General features: G+C 45.7%; 1 protein-coding gene across 2 annotated transcripts in view; it reads right to left on the bottom strand.

Annotated features, from left to right (window-relative positions):
• LOC140737735 (urea transporter 2-like) overlaps positions 1–20,108 on the bottom strand; it is a 139,504-nt gene that overhangs the window by 112,274 nt on the left and 7,122 nt on the right. Inside the window, exon 1 of one of the 2 annotated variants that reach the window (XM_073064324.1) lies at positions 15,314–15,761. The exons of the other annotated variant lie outside the window; for it this stretch is intronic. The gene's annotated coding sequence lies outside the window, so the exon portion shown is untranslated. Of the gene's footprint in view, positions 1–15,313; positions 15,762–20,108 lie in introns of those variants that run through there. 2 annotated transcript variants of the gene reach the window in all.

Below are 20,108 nucleotides of genomic sequence, written 5' to 3'. Positions count from 1 at the left end.
CCTCCAGAACCTTGGTAAAATGTTTATCAGCCTGAGTGAGTATGGTCTGTGTGCAAAGAGAGAGAAATGTGAGTTTTTCAAGAATGGAATCTCATATTGTGGACGAGTCATTGGCAAGCTCGGCTTACATAAGTCACAAGAGAAGACTGAAGCAGTGCTTGATGCACCATCAATAACTCTCTCTGAGACGTGAAGGCGAGGTATTGGCTTTTATTGACTGGAAGAAGGAACAAGCAGTGGTTGACCACCATACTACATCCTGGAGACAGAGAGGCTGGGCTCAGACCTCAATCGCCTTTATACAGGGGTCAGTGGGAGGAGCCACAGGAGCAGTCAGCAGGGGGCGTGTCCAGACAGGTATACATAGTTTACCACAGTGCTACAGGCACCCAAACTGGAAAATGTGTCACAACTCAGGTCATACCTGGGCCTTGCAAACTAAATATATAACAAGTATCTTAGGTGACTGATATTAACCTAGTTGTTATGGCAAAATCTCTGTTCAGCTTGCTGCTCCATGAGGTTTTTATCATCTCCATGCTGAACATGGGATGTGAACTGCTCACCCATGATGACCCATACCTACCCATCAGACTGGCATTTTGTCACACATTGTGAAAGATAGATCTGAATGCCCGATTGCATTTGCTTCAAGGTCACTGACAAGTGCAGAGTACAACTACACAGACTATACACATTGATGAAGGTAGAGCAGTAGATGTAGTATATATGGAATTCAGCAAGGCATTTGATAAAGTACCCCATGCAAGGCTTATTGAGAAAGTAAGGAGGCATGGGATCCAAGGGGACATTGCTTTGTGGAATCAGAAATGGCTTGCCTACAGAACACAAAGAGTGGTTGTAGACAGGGCATATTCTGCATGGAGGCCGGTGACCCGTGGTGTGCCTCAGGGACCTGTTCTGGGACCCCTACTCTTTATGATTTTAATAAATGAGCTGGATGAGGAAGTGGAGGGATAGGTTAGTAAATTTGCTGATGACACAAAGGTTGGAGGTGTTGTGGATAGTGTGGAGGGCTGTCAAAAGTTACAATGGGACAATGATAAGATGCAAAACTGGGCTGAGAAGTGGCAGATGGAGTTTAACCTAAATAAGTGTGTGGTGATTCATTTTGGCAGGTCAAATATGATGGCAGAGTATAGCATCAATGGTAGGACTCTTGGCAGTGTGGAGGTTCAGAGGGATCTTGGGGTCTGAGCGCATAGGACACTCAAAGCTGCTGCGCAGGTTGACTCTGTGGTTAAGAAGGCATACGGTGCAATGGCCTTCATCAATCGTGGAATTGAATTTAGGAGCTGAGAGGTAGTGTTGCAGCTATATAGGACCCTGGTCAGACCCCACTTGGAGTACTGTGCTCAGTTCTGGTCACCTCACTACAGGAAGGATGTGGAAGCCATAGAAAGGGTTCAGAGGAGACTTACACGGGTGTTGCCTGGATGCCTTATGAGAATAGGTTGAGTGAACTTGGCCTTTTCTCCTTGGAGAGCCGGAGGATGAGAGGTGACCTGATAGAGGTGTACAAGATGATGAGAGGCATTGGTCATGTGGATAGTCAGAGGCTTTTCCCCAGGGCTGAAATGGCTAGCATGAGAGGGCATAGTTTTAAAGTGCTTGGAAGTAGGTACAGAAGAGAAGTCAGGGGTGAGTTTTTTTACACAGAGAGTGGTGAGTGCGTGGAATGAGCTGCCGACAGCGGTGGTGGAGGCGGATATGATAGGGTCTTTTAAATGACTCCTGGATAGGTACATGGAGCTTAGAAAAACAGAGGGCTATAGGTAAGCCTAGTAATTTCTAAAGTAATTCCTAGTAATTCCAAAGTTCCAGGGAGCAGCATAACCCAAATTGACACCTTCCCGAATTCTCTAGAGTTACCCACTTCAAGTGAAGAACAAAATAGAACAATGACTGCTGACATAACTGAAGTTAAACTAAAAGCTGCAATTAGTAGGCTTAAATTAAGCAAGTCATCAGGATCAAATGGGTATATAGCAGAGTGGTACAAAGAATTTAAAAATGAGTTAATTCCTGTCTTCTCTCCACACTGAACTGGGCTCTAAAAAAGGCAGAAATGCCACCCAGCTGTAAGGAAGTGATAATCTCAGCTATACCGAAAGAAGGCAAGAATAAAATGGAATGTGGGTCATCTAGACCAATATCCGTTCTGAATGTAGATTATAGATTATTTACTTCTATCATGGCCAAAAGATTAGAAGAGTTTCTACCCATACTGATATGTAACAATCAGACAGGTTTTATACAACAACACCAAACACAAGACAATATATGAAGGACACTTTACATAATGGATCATATGCAAAAAAATAAAATTGAAGCAATAGTGATAAGTGTGGATGCTGAAAAGGCATCTGATTCGGTTAATTGGAATTTTCTTTACAGAGTTTTACATAGATTTGGTTTCCATGATACAATTACTAAAACTATACAGGCACTTTATGACAACCCTACTGCTAGGATTAAAATTAATGGATATTTATCAAATAGTTTTACCCTAGAAAGGGGCATGAGACAGAGTTGTGCATGGTCACCTCTACCCTTCGCATTATATCTGGAACCATTAGCTCAATATATCAGACAAAATGAAGATATCAGGGGAATTGCTATTAAAGGGACAGAACATAAATTGGCCTATTACGCAGATGACATTTTAACCTATCTAGGGCAACCAACATACTCTTTACCTAAATTGATGCAATCCTTGGAACAATATGGTCAGTTATCATGATACAAGATCAACATAGATAAAACCCAATTACTTTCATATAACTATAGCCCACCAAGAGAAATTGAAAGTAGATATCCCTGGACATGGTAAATAGAGTCTTTCAAATATTTGGCCATCATTAGATTTGGCAAAATTATCGGAATGCAATTATCAGCGTATATATTAAAAAATTAAGGAAGATATAACATTGGAACCTAACTCCTTCTTTCAGTCTCAGTTCAAGGATTGAATCTATTAAAATGAATATACTGCCCAACTATTATATCTCATTCAGACCTACCAATAGAGATTAATCAAAATCAATTCAATGAATAGAACAAAATGTTATCAAGATATATATGGCAAGGCCTAGAGTTCATCTCAAAACTTTGCAATTAGCCAAGGAAAAGTGGGATGGGGCCTACCTTCTCTTAGAGATTATTATTTTGCAGCACGGCTGATAGCGGTAATAAGTTGGTGCAACCCATCATATGATGCTCAATGGAAAATCATTGAGGAGGGGATACTTCCCATCCCCATACAGGCAATTTTGGCTGATAACAACCTACAAAGGTGCATAAATACTATTGATAATCCATGGGTGAAATAGACTCTTAAAATATGGAAAACTATTAAGAATAAAATTAAGAATAAATAAAAGAATTAGAGGGAGATGCTGCAATTCTTAAATGGTGTGCATATGATAAACTGGATGCTATAGTTAATGACTGGACAGCTAAAGGAATAACAGTTCTTTGCAATATAATGAAAGAAGGAACACCTTTCAGTTTTGAAATATTTAAAGAGAAACACTTATTAGAAAAACAAGTCTTTTATCGGTATTTACAGATGCAACAATATGTTAATAGGACAGTTAAGAATGTAACCAAGTCAAGTACATGTTTGATAGAGCTATTTAGAAAAACATATAATTCAGATAACGGTAGTAGAATCACTTCAAGCATGTATAAGGGTTTGTCAAATCTTAAAACACATTCAATTTCATACATTAAGACAAAATGGGTGAAGGAAGGAAGGATAATTATATCTGAGGAAGAATGGACAACAATATGGAGATATCAATGGAATTGTACCAGTTCACAGAAATGGAGGGAGTTTGGATGGAAAAACTTGATAAGATATTTTATTACACCCTCTCAGAAATCCCATTATGATAGTAACCTCTCTCTTTGCTGGAGAAATTGTGGAAATCAAAATGCAAACCATTATCATATTTTCTGGGAATGCCGCATTATCAAAGACTATTGGAGTGGGATACACAATGCCCTACAAGACATCTTTAAATGTGAAATACCTTTAGAAAGTAAGACCATATAGTTTGGGTATATACCTCAAGAATGGTTGAAAAGAGATAAATATTTAATGAATATACTGCTGGTGGCTGATAAAAAGACTCTTACCAGGAAATGGTTATCACAGGAGAGCCCATCTTAAATGCATGGATGGAAATTACAATGGACATTTACAAAATGGAGAAGATAACAGCATCTGTTAATCATAAGTTGGAACAATTTGATTCATACTGGGAAAAACGGTTTAACTACATAACACCTCCTGAGCTTCCCAGGGTCCTAAAGTCCACCCCACTGAGACAGGTTAAATGGGTCAAGTGGGGGCGGTGCTGACTGGAAAAGAGGGGCCAGGGTGAATCTTGTTAAGAACAATTTAAGTCAAATAAAAGTTACACACTCAACACAGTGTTAATGGCAACATGATCTGATTTTAAATGGCGGACGGCGTTCTCCTTCCTTGAGTCGATCTGTTTTTAATATAATAGGTTTTATAGCAGTCCGTTCATAAGTATGAGTTGTCTGTAAGTCGGACGCTCGTAACCCGGGGACTGCCTGTATATGATATATATGTACAATATCTGAAATACATCTTATGGAAATGTTTGTTTGATGATGAACTTCAATAAAAAAATAAATTACAAAAAAAGTCATTCCTAAGTGCAATTTAGTATTTATCTGGGAAGCAAGTTTTGATATTAATCATTACTGTCATCAATTATATGAAATCAAGATGGAGCCAATCATCATCGACATAGCCAAATTAAATAATATGGATCATCCAACTTACTTTTTAACCCAAACTTTCATGCTTTTGAAAATTAAATTGAAAATATGCAATAAAACAAATATATAACAAATATCAGGTGAATGATATTGACCTATTTGTTACAGCAAAATTTCTGTTGAGCTTGCTGCTCCATGAGGTTTTTATCATCTCTGTGCTGAACTTGGGTTGTGGACTGCAACTATCAGGTTCCTAGACTGGCTGCACCGATGATCTGGCTTCATGGCTGTGGACTCACTTTTGTGATCTTTAGCCCTGAGTGTTATTTGTTTACTTTATATTGTTTGCATGATTTGTTCTTTTTCTCACACATTTGGTGTTTGATGGTCTCTTTTAATGGGTTCTATTGGGTTTCTTTGTTTTTGTGGCTGCCTGTAAGAAGATGAATTTGATAATAAATGTATAAGACTTTATGACCATAAGATATAGGAGCAGAAGTAGGCCATTTGACCCATTGGGTCTGCTCCGCCATTCAATCATGGGCTGATCCAATTCTTCCAGTCATCCCCACTCCCCTGCCTTCACCCCATACCCTTTGATGCCCTGGCTAATCAAGAACCTATCTAACTCTGCCTTAAATCCACCCAATGACTTGGTCTCCAGAGCCGCTCGTGGCAACAAATTCCACAGATTTACCACCCTCTGACTGAAGTAATTTCTCCGCATCTCAGTTCTAAATGGCCGACCTTCAATCCTGCAGTCGTGTCCTCTCATCCTAGACTCTCCTAACATGGGAAACAACTTTGCCATATCTAATCTGTTCAGGCCTTTTAACATTTGGAATGTTTCTATGAGATCCCCCCTCATTCTCCTGAACTCCAGGGAATACAGCCCAAGAGCTGGCAGATGTTCCTCATATGGTAACCCTTTCATTCCTGGAATCATCCTTGTGAATCTTCTCTGAACCCTCTCCAATGTCCGTATATCCTTTCTAAAATAAAGAGCCCAAAACTGCACACAATACTCCAAGTGTGGTCTCACAAGTGACTTACAGAGCCTCAACATCACATCCCTGCTCTTTATTCTATACCTCTAGAAATGAATGCCAATATTGCATTCACCTTCCTCTCCACTGTCTCAACCTGGAGGTTAACCTTAAGGGTATCCTGCACAAGGACTCCCAAGTCCCTTTGCATCTCTGCATTTTGAATTCTCTCCCCCATCTAAATAATAGAGTGCCCATTTATTTCTTGTACCAAAGTGCATGACCGTACACTTTACAGCATTATATTTCATTTGCCACTTCTTTGCCCATTCCCCTAAACTATCAAAGTCTCTCTGCAAACTCTCTGTTTCCTCAACACTACCCACTCCTCCACCTGTCTTTGTATCATCTGCAAATTTAGCCACAAATCCATTAATCCCATAGTCTAAATCATTGACATACATTGTAAAAAGCAGTGGGCCCAACACTGATTCCTGTGGATCTCCACTGGTAACCGGCAGCCAGCCAGAATAGGATCTGTTTATTCCCACTCTCTGTTTTCTGCTGATCAGCCAATGCTCCACCCATGCTAGTAAATCCCTTGTAATTTCATGGGCTCTTATCTTGCTAAGCAGCCTCATGTGCGGCACCTTGTCAAAGGCCTTCTGAAAATTCAACTACACCACATCTACTGCATCTCTTTTGTCTGCCCTGCTTGTAATTTCCTCAAAAAATTGTAATAGGTTAGTCAGACAGGACTCCCTTTCAGGAAACCATGCTGGCTTTGGCATGTGTCATGTGCCTCCAGGTATTCTGTAATCTCATCCCTAACAATTGATTCCAACAACTTCCCAACCACCGATGTCAGGCTAACAAGTCCATAGTTTCCTTTCTGCTGCATCCCACCCTTCTTAAATAGCAAAGAAACATTTGCAGTTTTCTAGTCATCTGGTACAATGCCAGAATCTATCAATTCTTGAAAGATCATTGTTAATGCCTCCTCAGTCCCTCCAGCTACTTCCTTCAGAGCTCAAGGGTGCATTCCATCAGGAGATTTCTTCACCCTCAGACCATTAAGCTTCCTGAGCACCTTCTCAGTCGTAATTTTCACTGCACACACTTCACTTCCCTGATGGAATGTCCAGTATACTGCCGATGTCTTCCACTGTGAAGACTGATGCAAAATATGCATTCAGTTCCTCTACCATCTCTGCATCTCTCATTACAATATCTCCAGCATCATTTCCTATTGGTCCTATATCTACCCTCAATTCTCTTTTACTCTTTATATACTTAAAAAAGCTGTGAGTATCTTCTTTGAAATTAGTCGCCAGCTTCCTTTCATAATTCATCTTTGCTTCCTAATGACCTTCTTAGTTTCCTTCTGCAAGCTTTTAAAAGCTTCCCAATCTTCTACCTTCCCACTGGCTTTGGCTTCCTTGTATGCCCTCTCCTTCGCTTTTACTTTGGCTCTGACTTCACTTGTCAGCCATGGTATGTCCTTCCCTTTGAAAATTTCTTCTTATTTAGAATATATCTGTCTTGCACTTCCCTTATTTTTCGCAGAAACTCTAGCCATTGCTGCTCTGCTGTCCTTCCTGCTAGTGTCCCTTTCTAGTTAACCTTAGCCAACAGTACCCCTCTCACGCCATTGTAATTTCCTTTATTCCACTGGAATACTGACGCACTGGAATTTAGTTTCACCCTCTCAAATTTCAATGTGAACTCGAGCATATTGTGATCACTGGTCCCTAAGGATTGCTTAATCTTAAGCCCCCTTATCACCTCAGGATCATTGCACAACACCCAATCCAGCACAGCTGATCCCCTAGTGGACTCAACAACAAGCTGTTCTAAAAAGCCGTCCCTTAAACATTCTACAAATTCTCACTCTTAAGGTCCAGTACTGGCCTGGTTTTCTCAATCCACTTTCTTGTTAAAATTCCCAGCCATTATCATGACATTGCCCTTCTGACACAACTTTTCTGTCTTCTGCTGTAATTTGTAATCCACTTCCTGGCTGCTGTTTGGAGGCCTGTATACAACTGCCATTAGGGTACTTTTACTCTTGTCATTTCTTAACTCAGCCCATAGATGCTCTACACCTTCTGATCCTATGTCATCCCTTTCTAATGATTTAATATTATTTCTTATACACAGAGCCACACCACCCCCTCTGCCTACTAACCTATCTTTCCAATACACCACATATCCTTGGACATTCAGCTCCCAATGGCAGCCATCCTTTAGCCAAGTTTCAGAGATGGCCACAATGTCATACTTGCCAATCTGTAGTTGAATTTATTTCTTATGTTGCGTGCATTCAAATACAACACTTTCTGTTTTAATTGCACCACGCCTCTATTGCCCTGTAACTCATCCCACTGGCTGTGATCATGCCTCATCTCCTGCCTGTCCTTTCTATCATCTCTGTTGCAAGCTATCTTTGATTTATTTCTGTTTTCCCCTTCCTCAGCCCTATCACTCCGGTTCCTATCCCCCTGCCAAATTAGTTTAAACCCTCCCTAACAGCTCTATTAAACCTGCCTGCTAGGATATTGGACCCCTTTGGGTTCAGGTGTAACCCATCTTTTTTGTACAGGTTGTACCTCCCCCCAGAAGATCCCCCAATGATCCAGGAACCCAAAGCCATGCCCCCTACATAAGTCTCTCAGCCATGCATTATTATGCCTGATCACGCTATTCTTACACTCGTTAGCACATGTACTTTGAACTTTGTGATGTACAGTACTGTGCAAAAGTCTTAAGCACATATATAGCTAAGGAGCCTAAAACTTTTGCACAGTACTGTAGTAATTTTATGTATTGCACTGTACTGCTGTTACTATTGCAAAAAACAGATTTCATGACATCCATGGGTGATGATAAGCCTGATTCTGAATTGGGTGTCTATTGTGGACTCTGAGTGGGAAGGGAGAATCATGGTTGGGAAAAGGGGAAGGGAGTGGGAAGCGCCAGAGAGACATTCTGTAATGATCAATAAACCAATTGTTTGTAATCAATTGACCTCACCTGGTGTCTCAGGGTTGGGTGCGTCTGCAAACCTCCACCCCGGCATTCCTTGTCTGCTACCTGTCTCAAACCCCTCCCACTGTGCTCCATCTTTGCCATTCCCAAAATCCTTTGCTTGCTCTCCGCTCCATGTTGACAAATACAGTACTGGGGGATATATATACACACACACACACTCCCCCCCCCCCCCCCCCCGTATCCGCGGGATCCTCAGCCGCAGATTGGGATAAAAACAACCTGGAAATTCTCTCTCTAGCACTCGTTATTTGAGCATTACAATACCATATAACAACTATTTACATAGCATTTCCATTGTATTAGGTATTAGCTCTGCATTGGACCTTGGACTTTCTGACTAACAGACCTCAGTCTGTTAAGTTAGACAAACTCTCCTCCTCCACTCTCACCCTCTTCTGTACTCCCTTTTCACCTACAACTGTGTTCCTGTACATGGTTCTAACTCCATAATCAAGTTTGCAAACAGCCTACAGGGATGAGGTCCAGCACCTGACCGCATGATGTGCCGACCACAACCTGGCCCTTAACACCCAGGAGACCAAGGAGATCATTGTGGACTTCAGGCATGCTAGGAGCCACACTCACATCCCCATCCACATCAATGGAGCTGTAGTGGAGTGTGTATCAAGCTTCAAATTCCTTGGTGTCCACATTTCTGAGGATCTCACCTGGTCCCTAAACTCCTCCAATCTGATCAAAAAGGTGCAACAGTGCCTTTATTTCCTGCAGAGCATCAAGAAAGCTCACCTCTGTCCCAGGATACTGACAGACTTTTACCGCTGTACCATTGAGAGCATACTCACCAACTGCATCTCAGCGTGGTATGGCAATTGTCCTGTATCAGACCGGAAAGCACTCCAGCATGTGGTGAAAACTGCCCAGCGGATTGTTGGCACCCAATTGCCCACCATTGAGAACATCTACCATAAACGCTGCCTGGGCAGGGCGAAAAGCATTATCAAGGATGCATCTCACCCTAACCATGGACGTTTTATTCTCCTCCCATCTGGTAGGCGCTACAGGAGCCTCTGCTCCCACACCAGCAGGCACAGGAAGAGCTTCTTCCCTGAGGCTGTGACCCTGCTGAACCTCACATCACAGCGCTAAGCAGTATTGCACCCATATTGTACTGTCTCAGTACTTTTATATTTGTGTGCCGTAGCACTTACTTTTTATTCACAGTTATTTTGTAGATAACACTATTCTTTGCATTTCTGGTTAGATTGGCTTTGTATCTGTACTCGGCACAATGGCAATAAAGTTGAATCCAATCTAATCTAATAAGTACTGTAATCTAGAGATGATTAGAAGTATTACTCATTGTTTGAGTACTGTTCGCCTCGTGTCTCGTTCATTCGCTATTTATGTTGTGAGCAAGAGGAAGGAGTTTAAGGCTAGTAAAGGATGGCTGGCTAGCTATGTAAAGCGTTACAGCCTCACTCAAGAACTTAAAGATCACGGGAGAATCGGCATCAGCTGATGCCGAGGCAGCATCAGCGTTCCCAGAAAAGCTACGATGGTTGCGTCTGTACTGAGCATGTACAGAATTTTTTCTTGTCATTATTCCCTAAACAATACAGAATAACAACTATTTACATTGTATTAGATATTATAAGTAATCTCGAGATGATTTAAAGTATACGGGAGGATGTGCGTAGGTTACATGCAAATACTACGCCATTTTATATACGGGACTTGAGCATCCGCGGAATTTCATATCCGTGGGGGGGTCCCGGAACCAAACCCTTGCAGATACAGAGGGCCAACTGTATGCACCTAAGACTTTTTGTCAGGATGCTGGAGCAGGGATCCATTCGCAGACCCAGTACTGTGCACACAGTGATATTAATTGAGTAACAAATCCCAAAGATAATTCTGAATTGTTTATAAGTAGTTTCTAGAAGATATTAATTAACTCTTCTTCACTTAAACTTTGTTCTATCCTATCTCGATCCTACGTCATCACGTGACGTCCCCCTGAGTAACAAATCCCGAGATGCAAACAAAGTCGGCCTCAAAGTTCAGGCAGAGATTAAAACATACAGAGAAATCCAAAACCTGAATCGGGAAACAGGCTTAGTTGATATTTGGGAGGACAGAGTTCAGATACGAATGCTGGAAAGGCTCAGGAAAACTCACTGGCACAATCTGGCAACCAACTGGTGAAAACACAGGACTAAAATACACTGAGCAATAAGCATAGAGGCAGATGAGAGACAGAGTACTCAGTGATACAGGGGCTGGGGTAGAGCAGGAGCAGGGACAGGAGCACATGGCAATACAAAACCACAGACTGACAGCTGGGGGGAACAGAGGGACAGAGGTACTGATAGTTTTGCACAGTAAGTGGATTGTGTTGTGGCGACCCACTTTCTGCGCAGGTGAACCGGCTCACAAATAGCCCGCTTGCGGGGAGAGAATTTGCTAATGCACCTCTGACGTCACTTCCGCCCGGAGAGGGCGGGAGCTAGGGATTAAATGCCAGCGCCGCGAAGTTTGAATAAACTAGTCTCGAAACAACTTACCGACTGCGTGTCGTTATTTCAGCGCTGTGTGCAGCACATCGCTACATTGGTGACCCTGACGGTCCAAACGGGATTTGGACCAAAGATGACCGACTTTTCATCTGTTCACGCAGTTTTGCTAAAACTGCCGACTTTCTGGACGCTGCGACCACGCGTGTGGTTTAGCCAAGCAGAAGCCCAGTTCCAGATTCGGCAGATATCCTCTGATTCCACGCGTTACTACCATGTGGTGAGCGCCCTTGACCAGGAGACGGCCACCCAGGTTGCAGATTTCATACAGTCGCCCCCGGAAGAAGGCAAATATGAAGCATTCAAAGCGCTGCTCATTGGGACCTTTGGCCTCTCACGGCGTGAGCGGGGTGCCCGCCTGCTTCACCTGGACGGTTTGGGAGACAGACTGCTGTCAGCATTAATGAACAAGATGCTGGCCCTGGCTGACGGACACAAGCCCTGCCTCATGTTTGAGCAGGCGTTCCTAGAGCAACTGCCCGAGGACATACATCTGCTGCTGCCCGACGCAGATTTCAGCGACCCCCGGAAGGTGGTGGCCCGGGCAGATGTGCTGTGGAAAGCCAAGAGGGAAAGTGTGGCGTCCATTGGTCAGATTACCAGGCCACGCACCCAACAGCGGACCAGACCAGGCCCGGCAGGGGGGCGCACACAACACAGAGTCAGGAGTGAGGAGGACAGTGAACAGTGGTGTTTCTACCACCAGCGGTGGGGCACAGAAGCCCGCCATTGTCCCCCGCCCTGCATTAGCGGCAGCTGACTACCTGGATAGCCTCTTGTACATCTGGGACAAACAGTTGGGACGCCGCTTCTTGGTCGACACCAGAGCAGAAATCAGCGTCTTGCCCCCGACGGGGTACAACACCCGCAACAGGAAGCCAGGACCCACCCTGAGGGCTGCAAACGGCAGCACGATACGGACCTATGGCACCCGCACAGTGCAGCTGCAGTTCGGTGCCAGCTGGTTCACGTGGGACTTCACACTGGCCGCGGTGGCCCAACCACTCCTGGGGGCGGACTTCTTGCGAGCTCGCAGCCTGCTGGTCGACTTGCAAGGGAAAAGACTGGTACATGCCGAGACTTTCCAGACATTCTCCCTGGGTGAAGCCAAGTTCCGGCCCCACACCTGGACCCCATCACGCTGTCGGACAACAAATTCACCAGAATCCTGGCAGACTTTCCATCGATTCTGGCACTGCAGTTCATGGCAGCCATGTCCAGACACGGAGTACAGCACCACATCCCAACCCAGGGACCACCCCTCCACGCCCGCGCACGAAGTCTCCCCCCGGAAAAGCTCCGCCTGGTGAAGGAGGATTTCAAGAGGATGGAGGAATTGAGGATCGTACGGAGGTCCAACAGCCCATGGGCCGCCCCCCTGCACATGGTGCCCAAAGCAGCCGGGGGTTGGAGACCATGCGGCGTCTACCGCAGACTAAATGAGGCTACAACTCCAGACCGCTACCCTGTGCCGCACATACAGGACTTTGCAGCAAACCTGCACGGGGCAAGAATCTTTTCCAAAGTAGACCTCGTCTGGGGATACCATCAAATCCCGGTACACCCTGAAGACATCCCCAAAACAGCACTCATCACCCCATTCGGCCTGTTTGAAGTCCACCGAATGCCGTTCGGCCTGAAGAATGCCGCACAGACGTTCCAGCGGCTAATGGATGCGGTGGGACGCGACCTGGACTTTGCGTTCATCTATTTGGATGACATCCTCATAGCCAGCAGTAGTCGTCAGGAGCATCTGTCCCACCTCCGCCAGCTCTACTCCCACCTGAGTGATTTCGGCCTCACGATCAACCCGGCCAAATGCCAGTTCGGTCTCGACACCATCGACTTCCTGGGCCACAGGATTACCAAAGACGGGGCAACACCTCTGCCCGCCAAGTTAGACGCGATCCGCCATTTTGCCCGGCCCAATATAGTCAAAGGCCTGCAGGAGTTCGTTGGTATGGTGAACTTCTACCACCGTTTCCTCCCCGCAGCAGCCCGTATCATGTGCCCTTTGTACACCCTGATGTTGGGTAAAGGCAAGGACATTACTTGGGACGAAGAGGCCGCGGCCGCTTTCGTTAAAGCCAAGGAAGCCTTGGCAGATGCCGCGATGCTGGTGCACCCCAGAATGGATGTTCCGACCGCACTCACGGTGGACGCATCCGACACAACAGTCTGTGGGGTGCTGGAGCAGCTCATCGAGGGTTGCTGGCAACCCCTGCCGTTCTTCAGCAAGCACCTACGACCACCCGAACTCAAGTACAGTGCTTTTGACCGGGAGCTGTTGGCACTGTATCTGGTGATCTGGCATTTCAGGTACTTCTCAGAAGGCAGGCCGTTCACCATGTTCACGGACCACAAACCGTTGACCTTCGTGTTCACGAAGGTGTCCGATCCCTGGTCGGCTCGCCAGCAGTGACACCTGTCCTACATCTCCGAGTACACGACGTACATCCAGCATGTCTCGGGAAAGGACAACGTTGTGGCGGGCGCTCTCTCCAGACCAGCTGTCCAGGCCCTGTCCCTGGAGGTGGACTATGCAGCACTGGCGGAGGCGCAGCAGGCAGACAACGAGATGCCCAGCTACAGGACCGCAATCTCGGGTTTGCAGCTGCAAGACTTCCTCGTAGACCCAGGTGAGAGGACCCTCCTGTGCGACGTGGCTACCGGCCAACCTCGCCCCATCGTCCTGGCAACCTGGTGGCAGCGAGTTTTCGACTCCATACACAGTTTGGCGCACCCATCTATCAGGCCAACCTTCCGGCTGGTCTCCAGCAAGTTCGCATGGCACGGACTTCGCAAACAGGTCAGTGAATGGGCCAGAACGTGCATGCAGTGCCAAACAGCCAAGGTGCAGCGGCACACTAAAGCCCCGCTGCAGCAGTTCAAACCCACCCACCGGAGGTTCGACCACATTCATGTGGATGTCGTGGGGCCCCTGCCAGTGTCACGAGGAGCGCGGTACCTCCTAACTATGGTAGACCAGTTCACGAGATGGCCAGAAGCGGTCCTGCTCACTGACATATCTGCCGATTCCTGCAGCCGAGCACTGATCGCAACCTGGATAGCATGCTTCAGGGTACCAGCCCACATTACCTCCGACAGAGGCGGCCAGTTCACCTCCAGCCTGTGGTCGGCTGTGGCCAGCCTGTTGGGAACACAGCTACACCACACTACTGCCTACCACCCACAGTCAAACGGACTAGTGGAACACTTCCACCGTCACTTGAAGTCGGCTCTCATGGCCCGCCTGAGAGGACCTAACTGGGTGGACGAGCTTCCCTGGGTCCTGCTTGGAATTCGCACAGCGCCCAGAGAGGATCTGCACACCTCATCGGCCGAGTTGGTGTACAGCGCACCCCTGGTCATCCCAGGAGAGTTCATACCAGCCCCAAAGGGGGCAAGAGGAAGAACCCGCAGCAGTTCTGGACAGACTATGCGAAAGGCTCGGCAACCTGGCCCCCGTACTGACTTCACAGCACGGACTGACCCAAAGACCAGCAGAACTGTAAGTTTGTGTTTGTACGAAGGGGCGGACACCGGGCACTGCTACAGCGGTCGTACGAGGGGCCGTTCAAGGTGATCAACAACAACGGGTCCACGTACGTCCTGGACATTGGGGGGAGAGAGGAGGTTTTCACGGTGGACCGACTCAAACCAGCCCATGTGGACTTGGTGCAGCCAGTCGAGGTTCAGGCACCGCGGCGCAGAGGCAGACCTCCCAAACAGAGTCCGACCTGGACTGTGGACATTGGGGGGTGTATCGCTGGTTCTGGGGGGGGGGGGGCCTTATGTGGTGACCCACTTTCTGCGCAGGCGAACCGGTTCACAAATAGTCTGCGCGCGGGGAGAGACTTTGTTAATGCACCTCTGACGTCAATTCCACCAGGAGAGGGCAGGAGCTGGGGATTAAAAGTCAGCGCCGCGAAGTTTGAATAAACTAGTCTCGAAACGACTTACCGACTGCGTGTCGTTGTTGCTAGCTCTGTATGTAGTACATCACTACAGTGTAACAGTTTTTCTTCATTTGGTGCAAATCAACGATGGATTTAACCTTTTCATAAAACGTCCCAGCAATAATGCCTGAGTAAAATTGTTCCAATTGGGAAATTATCAGGGTGTATCCAATTATGATCCATTTTAACAAACTTCTCAATTTCCCAGTGACAGGCCTACACCTAATGAAATCAATTATCATTCAAAAGAAGTCTCTGTCCAGCTGTCCATTTCCCTGCCTGAACTGTTAAGTTCTTCCAGCATCTCATTTGATTTGAAGGGACACCATGCTGACATCAGAACTCTTCTCTGGATAGCTTCAGGATTGACTGCAGACTGGTCAGGAACATCCCAAAGGTGCTAAAGTTAATAGAAAATGTTTGTAACAGTGGCTGAGCTATTCATGAGTGAATGCTTCAGTGATGATACTGCTGACAGTGTTGTACAACCGGACGTTTCTGCTGATAGTATTCCTCAAAAGGAAGTTTCTGTTGACAGTGCTCTACAAAAGGAAGTTTGGCAGAGACAGTGCTCCACAACAAGAAGTTTGGGAGAGGCAGTGCTAGCAATTTCAAGAGGCTGATTTATTGTGGTGGGAGGAAGGCACGTCCATCTGCTAAGACCCTATTTCCCAAGGGGACTTCAACATTTCCACATTCTGCCTGGACCAAACTATCTGCATTATATTTGTAGATTCATGTCTCTAAGTGTAGTCTGCAATCACAAAGGCATGTGGAACTTAGCAGGAACAGCATCAGTCTTGATCTCCAGCCAAGAATGTTCTCTGTATGGAGGTCAAATTCTTAGCCATTCCAGGCAGATGAAAGGGAGCTAGACAACTTACAACTTACTGCAGAGTCGGCACATGACCAGAGCTTTCTACTCATATACTCATATGCATCATCAATGAGGATGGGAGAGGTTCCGGAGGATTGGAGGGTTGTGGATGTTGTTCCTTTATTCAAGAAAGGGAGTAGAGATAGTCCAGGAAATTATAGACCAGTGAGTCTTACCTCAGTGGTTGGTAAGTTGATGGAGAAGATCCTGAGAGGCAGGATTTGTGAATATTTGGAGAGGTATAATATGATTAGGAGTAGTCAGCATGGCTTTGTCAAGGGCAGGTCGTGCCTTACGAGCCTGATTGAATTTTTTGAGGATGTGACTAAACGCATTGATGAAGGAAGAGCAGTAGATGTAGTATATATGGATTTCAGCGAGGCATTTGATAAGGTACCCCATGCAAGGCTTATTGAGAAAGTAAGGAGGTATGGGATCCAAGGGGACATTGTTTTGTGGATCCAGAACTGGCTTGCCCACAGAAGACAAAGAGTGGTTGTAGACGGGTCATATTCTGCATGGAGGTCGATCACCAGTGGTGTGCCTCAGGGATCTGTTCTGGGACCCTTACTCTTCATGATTTTTATAAATGACCTGGATGAGGAAGTGGAGGGATGGGTTAGTAAGTTTGCTGATGACACAAAGGTTGGAGGTATTGTGGATAGTGTGGAGGGCTGTCAGAGGTTACAGCGGGACATTGATAGGATGCAAAACTGAGCTGAGAAGTGGCAGATGGAGTTCAACCAGATAAGTGTGAGGTGGTTCATTTCGGTAGGTCAAATATAACGGCAGAATATAATATTAATGGTAAGACCCTTGGCAGTGTGGAGGATCAGAGGAATCTTGGGGTCCGAGTCCATAGGACACTCAAAGCAGCTGCACAGGTTGACTATGTGGTTAAGAAGGTGTATGGTGTATTGGCCTTCATCAGTAGTGGAATTGAATTTATGAACCAAGAGGGAATGTTACAGCTATATAAGACCCTGATCAGGCCCCACTTGGAGTACTGTGCTCAGTTCTGGTTGCCTCACTACAGGAAGGATGTGGAAGCCATAGAAAGGGTGCAGAGGAGATTTACAAGGATATTGCCTGGATTGGGGAGCATGCCTTATGAGAATAGGTTGAGCGAATTTGGCCTTTTCTCCTTGGAGCGAAGGAGGATGAGAGGTGACCTGGTAGTGGTGGAGAGGCATTGATTGTGTGGATAGTCAGAGGCTTTTTTCCAGGGCTGAAATGGTTGCCACAAGAGGACACAGGTTTAAGAGGCTGGGGAGCAGGTACAGAGGAGGTGTCAGGGGTAAGCTTTTTACTCAGAGTGGTGAGTACGTGGAATGGGCTGCCAGCAATGGTGGTGGAGTCGGATACAATATGGTCTTTTAAGACACTTTTGGATAGGTACATGGAGCTTCTTAAAATAGAAGGCTATAGGTAAGCCTACAGTAATTTCTAAGGTTGGGACATGTTCGGCACATCTTTATGGGCCGAAAGGCTTGTATTGTGCTGTAGGTTTTCTTTGTTTCTATGTTTCTATAGAATAGATCTTTTTTATGTGTAACAATGAGGAATTGGTGTCTCGGGTACTAGGCTTTGCAGATATTGGTGACTTCCCATCAGTATGGATATATCCATAGACTGCATTCCTGTGGCTATAAAGTCTTTGATTAATTACCCAGGTAATTTCATGAACAGGAAGGGTTTCCACTCTCTGTACGTCAGCTACTTTTGGGTCATAAGAATAATTTTTAACATGTTTCCTGATAATTTCCATGCCTTCTTTACCCTGAAGGAGTCCATACCAGCAGAAACTTAGAGAGAGGTTCACTCTGCCTTGACATATGGATCGTGAGGTCTTTGAGGACAAATGCTACATTCTATTTATATGGCTTCTCACACCAATTTGTACTACACCCACTAGCTGAGCTGAGATACAATGAAAAGTCTGCTTTATTCAGTACGGATAAACAGCTAAAGCTTTGGACACCTTTTCGAAAAAGAGCGTGCCGGATGTAGCTGGTTGTGTGATTGAATCACATGAGAGAGTGGGAAGCAATGGGAAGCAAGTTGGAGTTGGTCCCTTCGTGAGGGGGAAGTTATCAATAACTTGCACCTATACAGCAGCTGGCCTCTCAGCGAACTGGACTGAAAAGTCAGTAACAGTCTACTGGCCCTCACACTACTCTACAGCCTTCAGAAGCAAAACTGAGACCGGTGAAAGATCCAAATCACAGATGCCCTGTTTACAGGTTTTGAGATTATGCTGCCAACATCTTCTCCCCCTTTTCTGCCACTCTTCCCTCCTGCTCTTCTGTCCGTTACAACCCTGCCTGCACCTCTATCCCCTTCCTCACATGCTGTTTTGGTGAGAGGGGATGGAGGACCTCTCCCTATATTTGAGAGATAAGATAAAGATAAGTTGGTTATGCTTATGGTCAAAACATGATGATACAATAGCACACAGAATAATGAAGACGTACAGAAATAATTTCATAGAGGATGCACTAACTGCAATAAACCATTAATTTTCCATGCAGATTTAGTGTAGCCCTGGCTTGAGCGGTAGTTTGCAGCACGGCCGCCCCCTGTCCATGAGAAGAATTTTATTTTATTGAGATACAGCGTGGAATTGCCCTCCCAGCCCCTTGAGCTGCACCACCCAGAAATCCCCTGATTTATTCCTAGCCTAATCATGGGACAATTTACAATGACCAATTAACCCATCAATTGGCATCTCTTTGGACTGTGGGAGGAACCCAGAACTGGAGGAATCCCACATGATCATGGGGAAGTGAACAGGCAGTGGCGGGGATTGAACCCCGGGTGGACTGAACTGTAAAGCATTGTACCACAACTACGCTACTGTGCCATGCCAAGAGACCAGGAAGGATCTTGTCTGGCCATGTGCAACATTGCACATGCGCGGGGCCGACTATTCAGGTGGCTTCTTTCCAATTCATCACTGTGTATCATAAATATGGTCTGGAATGACCGTTCCATTGCCCTGGAGAAGGTGTGGATGTTGAAGAGTGAACTGGCAATGACGTTTCAGGATTGGAGTTTTGTAGGAGAAGGGGGAATTTGAAGGTTGAGAATGGAGTTACGATTTGTGCAACTGAGCTTGTATGTGTGTATGTGTGTGTCCTTATGCTTTCACGATGAACGTGTCAGGATTGGACAGCAATGGTTTGAGTGATCTGGAGAACACTCTGTCTACGTATGAGCACAGAACACTATGCTCCTGTACATATTCCGAGAGGGCAAATGATCACCCTCAGTCATGGTCAATTTAACCTGACCTGGCTGAGTTTCCAGAACCTTGGTTCACCGGCATGGATCTTGTTAATTGAACACTTTAGTTTTGCTTTCTGGGAATTGTGGCATTCTCTGCTTCTTCCCTTTAGCATGCAGCTTCTAAGCAGCAATTATTATGCAAGCTGTGTTGTTTGGCTGCCATGGGGGGGGGGGGGGTGCCCTTTGACACCACTCTCTCATCTTTTTAATTTAAAAATATACTTTATTTGTAACAATGAACACAAGTGGTACAGCAGGAACGCAGCATTCTCTACATTCATTGCACTATCAAATCAAAACATTCTCTTACAATTTGTCAATGCCACTCATGTTTTCTCCTTAAGAAGTACTCCCCTGAAGGAGTTGACAAGTTGTTACACAGAAACCAGCACTGCACTGTCCAGTGACAAGGACACATCCCTTACACTGGAAGATTTGAGTCAGAGCGAAGTGCATCTTCCACGGCATGAATCCCTGAGAAGACCATAAGATATAGGATCAGAATTAGGCCATTCGGCTCATGGGGTCTGCTCCTCCATTTCATCATGGCTGATCCATTTCCCTCTCAACCCCATTCTCCTGCCTTCTCCCCGTAATCTTTCCCGCCCTGTCTGATCAAGAACCTATCAACCTC

Source organism: Hemitrygon akajei, chromosome 13 (genome assembly GCF_048418815.1).
Source record: "Hemitrygon akajei chromosome 13, sHemAka1.3, whole genome shotgun sequence".
NCBI classification, from domain to species: domain Eukaryota; kingdom Metazoa; phylum Chordata; class Chondrichthyes; order Myliobatiformes; family Dasyatidae; genus Hemitrygon; species Hemitrygon akajei.
Note: the sequence above shows the minus strand (reverse complement) of the source record. Positions and strands in the feature narration are given on the sequence as shown.